This window comes from Oryx dammah, unplaced genomic scaffold (assembly GCF_014754425.2).
Source record: "Oryx dammah isolate SB20612 unplaced genomic scaffold, SCBI_Odam_1.1 HiC_scaffold_10, whole genome shotgun sequence".
NCBI lineage: Eukaryota > Metazoa > Chordata > Mammalia > Artiodactyla > Bovidae > Oryx > Oryx dammah.
In genome coordinates, this window is record NW_024070194.1 from 17,054,313 (window position 1) to 17,060,336 (window position 6,024).

The following is a 6,024-nucleotide window of genomic DNA, read 5'->3' on the forward strand; positions in this document are numbered from 1 at the left end:
TTTGTAAGGTTTAGGTGTGTTTGTAGTGGTGTGTAAGTTTTAGCTGTACAGCAAAGTGATTCAGCTATATATAATACATTTTTTTTTCAGATTCTTTTCCATTATAGGTTGTTATATTGAATGTAATTCCCTGTGCTATACAGTAGGCCCTTATTGTTTATCTGTTTTATATGTTTGTTGTTGTTGTTGAGTCGCTTAGCCATGTCTGATTCTTTTGCGACCCCATGGACTGTAGCCTGCCAGGCTCCTCTGTCCATGGGATTTCCCAGGCAAGAATACTGGAGTGGGTTGCCCTTTCCTTCTCCAGGGGATCCTCCCCACCCAGGGATCAAGCCTGCATTTTCTTCATCTCCTGCTTTGACAGGTGGATTCTTTACCACTGAACCTCTGCTGCTGCTGCTGCTGCTAAGTTGCTTCAGTCGTGTCCGACTCTGTGCGACCCCATAGATGGCAGCCCACCAGGCTCCACCGTCCCTGGGATTCTCCAGGCAAGAACACTGGAGTGGGTAGAGAAGCCCATTTTACACATAGTGTATCTGTTAATCCCAGACTCCTAATTTATCCCTTCCCCTCATCCTGTTTGGTAACGATAATTTGATTTCTATGTCTGTGAGTCTATTTCTGTTTTATAAATAAGTTCATTTGTATCGTTTTTTAAAAGATTCCACATGGAGGTGAGATCACATGGTATTTGGGCTTCCCTGGTGGCTCAGATGGTAAAGAATCTGCCTGCAGTGCTGGAGACCTGGGTTCAGTCCCTGGGTTGGGAAGATTCCCCTGGAGGAGGGCATGGCAACCCACTCTAGTATACTTGCCTGGAGAATCCCCATGGACAGAGGAGCCTGGTGGGCCACAGTTTATGGGGTCAGAGAGTCAGACAACTGAGCAACTAAGCACAGCACACATGGTATTTGGCTTTCTCTGACTTACTTCACTTAGTATAACAATCTCTAGGTCCATCCGTATTGCTGCAAATGGCAATGTTTTTCTTTTTATAACTGAGTAACATTCCATTGTATATACATACCTCATCTTCTTTATCCATTCATCAATTGATGGACACTCAGGTGGTTTCCATGTCTTGGCTATGTAGTGCTGCTGTGAACACTGGGGTGCATGTATCCTTTTGAATTAGAGTTTTCTTGAATATATGCCCAGGAGTGGGATTGCTAGATCATTTGGTAACTCTAGTTTTTTTAAGGAATTTCCATACTTTTCTCCATAGTGACTGTAGCAAATTTACATTCCCACCAACAGTATAAGAAAGTTCCCTCTTCTCCACATCCTCTCCAGCATTTGTTATTTGTAGACTTTTTAAAGATGGTCCTTCTGACCATTGTGAGGTGATGCTTCATTGTAGTTGATTTACATTGTATAGATGCCTTAATTCTATGTGAGGCCCTGAGCTAGGAGCCTGCAATGCAGAAAGGAGACAAACAAGCACAGTTTTATAATTCAGACAGAACCAAATTATTAAAATTCATTCAAAACATTCACCAAGTACCTACTCTATGGCTTGTGCTGGTTGTTGAACTAGACAGATGGAGTCTCTGCCCTCACAAAGCTTACAATTTGAACACACTATCATATAACGTGACAAGTGTTTGGATGGCAGTACAGTTCCTGACTGAGTACGGGTTGGGCAAATAATGAGGCGGGAAGGGAACTCTAGTTGGACATGGTAATCAGCCTCCACTTTGGACCTGAATGATTCTTGAATCATGGGATCCATGCCCTTGTATAGCCCCTTCTCACACAGAATAGGGCTAACAGATATAGTTAATAGGATATAATGGAAATCATGGAGTATGAGTTCCAAGATTAAGACATAAAAGATATGGTTCTTCCTCTTTGCGCTCTCTTCATCATTCATGAGGGATCCATATTATGAGGATACTCAAGCAGCCCAGGGGAGAGGCTTGCATGAATGATAACTGAGTCTCTTGCCAACAACCACCTCCAACTTGCCAGCCATATGTGTGAGACATCTTGGGAGTGGATCCTCCAGCCCCAGCCGAGCCTTCAGATGACTGCATCCCTGGCTAAAATCTTGAATATGATTGAGAGACCTTGAGCTAAAAACAGCAAAATCACTCTTCAATTCCTGACCTATAGAAACGATTTTAAGAGTCTAAATTCCAGGGTAATTTGCTTTCAGCTTATAGAACTAGTACAGAGAAGATCAAGGAGGAGGAGGGGGATGCCAGAGATTCAAAAACAAGAATGAGACCTGATCTTTCCCTCAAGGAGTTCACTTTCTCCTAGAGGACACAGACAGAAAAGATTATAATTCACTCAATATCCATTATCACCCTTACTGTGTGAGATGATATGGAGGATCCAACAATGTGTTGTTTCTTCATTCATTCAACAGATATCTATAGTTTCTACTCTGAATCATACATTATGGAATCAGGAAGGCAATAGTGAGTAGGTCGGTCCCTACCCTCACTGTGTTTAGAGGTTAAGGGTTATCTGACACCTTCATTAATCAATTGCAAAGAAATGTATATTATTAACCATGAGATATGTAAGGAAGAAAGAGGAAACTATGAGAGAATAAATAACATGGGAAATGCAATCAAGAAAGGATGATCAGGAAAAGTCTCTCTGTGGAGGTAACATTTAAACTAAGAAACAAAGGATGGATAGGAATTTGCCAGGCAAAAGAGGCATAAGGATGGTAGGAGGTGGAAAGGCTGTTGAAAAGGCTTGGCGTATAAAAGAGTGGGGGGAAGCTGAGGCCTGAAAGGTACAAATATTTAGGGGAATTCCCTGGTGATCCAGTGGTTAGGACCTAGCACTTTCAGAGCCCAGGTTCGATCCCTGGTAGAGGAACTAAGATCCCACAAGCTACACAGCGTGGCCAAAAAAAAAAAGAGAGAGAGAGAAAGTAATGTACAGATATTTAAGATAAGACTTGGTGTTTGTCCTGGAGGGGCTCACAGTGGGGTGTGGATGAGGAGGGCCATAGGAAACGGAGATGTCTTACATGTTGAATTGTGTCCCCCAAAAATGATTTGGTGGAGAATGAACCCCAGTACTTCAGAATGTGATCGTATGCAGAGACATGGTCTTCGCAGAGGTAATCAAATTAAACTGAGGTTATTAGGATGGACCCTAACCCAATATGACTCATATCTTTATTAAAGGGAGAATTTGGACACCATACACACTTAGGGAGAATGCCATGTGAAGATGGAAGCAGAGACCAGGGTGATGCTTTTACAAGCCTAGGAATGACAAAGATTGCCAGAAAACTACCGGAAACCATGGGAGAGACGTGGAGGGGATTCCTCCCCACAGCCCTCATCCTTGATTTCTGATTCCTAGCTGGCAAAACTGGAAAAGGCAGTGGCAACCCACTCCAGTACTCTTGCTTGGAAAATCCCATGGACGGAGGAGCCTGGTAGGCTGCAGTCCATGGGGTCCCTGAGGGTCGGACACGACTGAGCGACTTCACTTTCACCTTTCACTTTCATGCATTGGAGAAGGAAATGGCATCCCACTCCAGTATTCTTGCCTGGAGAATCCCAGGGACAGAGGAGCCTGTTGGGCTGCCATCTATGGGGTTGCACAGAGTCGGACACGACTGACGTGACTTAGCAGCAGCAGCAGCCGGCACAACTGTGAGAAAATAATTATCTCTTGTTGAAACCACCCAGTTTGTGGTACCGCATTATGGCAGCCCTAGCAAACTAATACAGATGTGCAGGTGCTTTGAAACCTGTTAGTATCAGTATCCAAATGTGAAATATTCCCAGCACGGCTGCTCGAAGCACAGCTACCTCCTTACTCTCTGGAAGCTTCTGGAGGGATCCAGCTGAGTCTTACTCATCTCTGTGCCCTGCCTGGCTTCATTAGCACCACAGCACAGTGGAGAACTCTGTGGCATGCTCATTCTTATCCATCTCTGCGAGGCACACTGCTTGCACGATGAAAGAGAAAAAGTTGTAAAACGCATGGTGTCTGCTCTGAGAAACATTTCCAAACTAGATGAACATGACGGGGTGAGTCAGTTTGAAATGATTAATTATAGCTGCTATTTACTGAGTATTCACCAGGTGCCCAGCACTTTACATATATCAATATTCTCCCAGCAGCTTCCCTGTAAGGCAGGTATTATTATTCTCATCTACAGGTGAAGAAAAGTAGGACCGGAGAAGTTAAGCAACTTCCCCAAGGCTCCACAGAGATGGTGTGCATAACCGCTGAGCTACCTAACCAAGCTATTCAAGCCAGATGGGCATTCCAGGCTTGAGTGCTCTAGGATGAAGGGAAGGATCAACAGGGAACGAGGTATCCAGGAAGGCTTCATGAGGAAGGTGGCTCAATGTGTGTCCCAGATGTGTGATAAAGCAAAGATGGTAGAATGTTAAGTGTAGACTCTAAGTGGTAGGCATAGCATGTGCTATACAATTCTTTCAACTTTTTTTTTTTTTGGTATATTTGCAATTTTTCACTACAAAGTTGTGAGTGAAAAAGAAACCATCTTGGAATGGGACACCTCAGCCCCAAATACCTCAACTGATCCCACTTGGAGCAGAGGTGAACCTCTCGGCCCAGCCTTTCCCAGATTCCTGACCCACAAAATCATGGATGGATATTTTAAGCCACTACATTTTGGAGAATAGATTACAAAACTTCTCTAAGTAGATCTCTTTTACTTTCTATCACAGCTTCCTGCCTATTTCCTTTATAGCATTTATCACAAGTTGTCTTCTGTGCTTGTTTCTCATCAGTCTCTCCCCCTCTAGGATATAAACTCTATCTCCTTTGTTCACTCCTACCTCCCAGCACCTAGCACCCTGCCTGGGGTACGTGTAGGTTTAAATGAATGTTTGTTGAGTGAGCAGGACATGGAGCTCTTCTGAAGAGTACTAGAAGAGAATGTGGAGTTCACAGAGTCAGGGGAAAACTGCTATTTGTCTCTTGGGCTGCCCCAAATCTGAACCCCCATTTGTGGGAATCCCAAGAGGTAGGAGGAGACAGGCCCCCCTCACTACGGCAGATGGATGGGATGGACACACCCTCTCCTCAGTCCCTGCTGGAGCAAAGATGCTGAACTTAACCACGACCGGTCAGAAGCCCCCACTCCAGATTCTGAACCTGAACGCAGAAGTGCCAGCTCGAAGGGCCCCAGGCTAGGGCCTTGTTTGGAGCAGGTGTATCCTGCCCACACCTGGCCTTGGGTGGTTCCTGCCTGAGCACCTTCAGTCCTGCCGTGTTCCATTAACTCCTTCTCTGCCCTTAGGTTTGGCTCCAGCAAGAAATGAGGAATGCTGAGTGTGGTGCATCTTGGTCAATCCAGAATGTATCCATTGGTGAGGAGGCATATTTTATGTATTTTCCTCCAAATGGGGAGGACATACTTTATGTGCCAGAAAGGCAAGGGACACATTCATCTTGGAGCCAGCAGAGCCTAAACAATAGTGGAGGCTCATCAGACTCTTTCTCTGGGCCTCTAGGAGCCTTCTAGCAGATAACCAACTTTGATAGTTCATGGCCTGTTCTCTTGCTTTCTACAAGGTGTTAACTTGAACTAAAGGCTAGATTTCACACTTGAGTGTCTATAAACCCATGGTGGACTTCCCTGGTGGTCTAGTGGTTAAGACTCACCTGTCAGTGCAGGGGACCTGGATTTGATCTCTAGTCCAGGAAGATTCCATATGCTGTGGGGCAACTGGGCCCATGCTCCACAGCCGCTAAGCCTGTGCTCCACGAAAGAGAAGCCACTGTAATGAGAAGCTCATGTATCGCAACTAGAGAGTAGACCCCAATTATGGCAACTAAAGAAGACCCACACACATCAATCAAGACCCAGCACAGCAAAAAAATAAATTAATTCATTAAAAAATTATAAACCCATGGTTTGCTGTTGTCCAGTCACTAAATTGTGTCCAACTCTCTGCAGCCCCATGGACTGCAGCACGCCAGGCTTTCCTGTCCTTCATTATCTCCCAGAGCTTGCTCAGCATCATGTCCATTGAGTTAGTGATGTTATCTAACCATCTCACCCTCTGC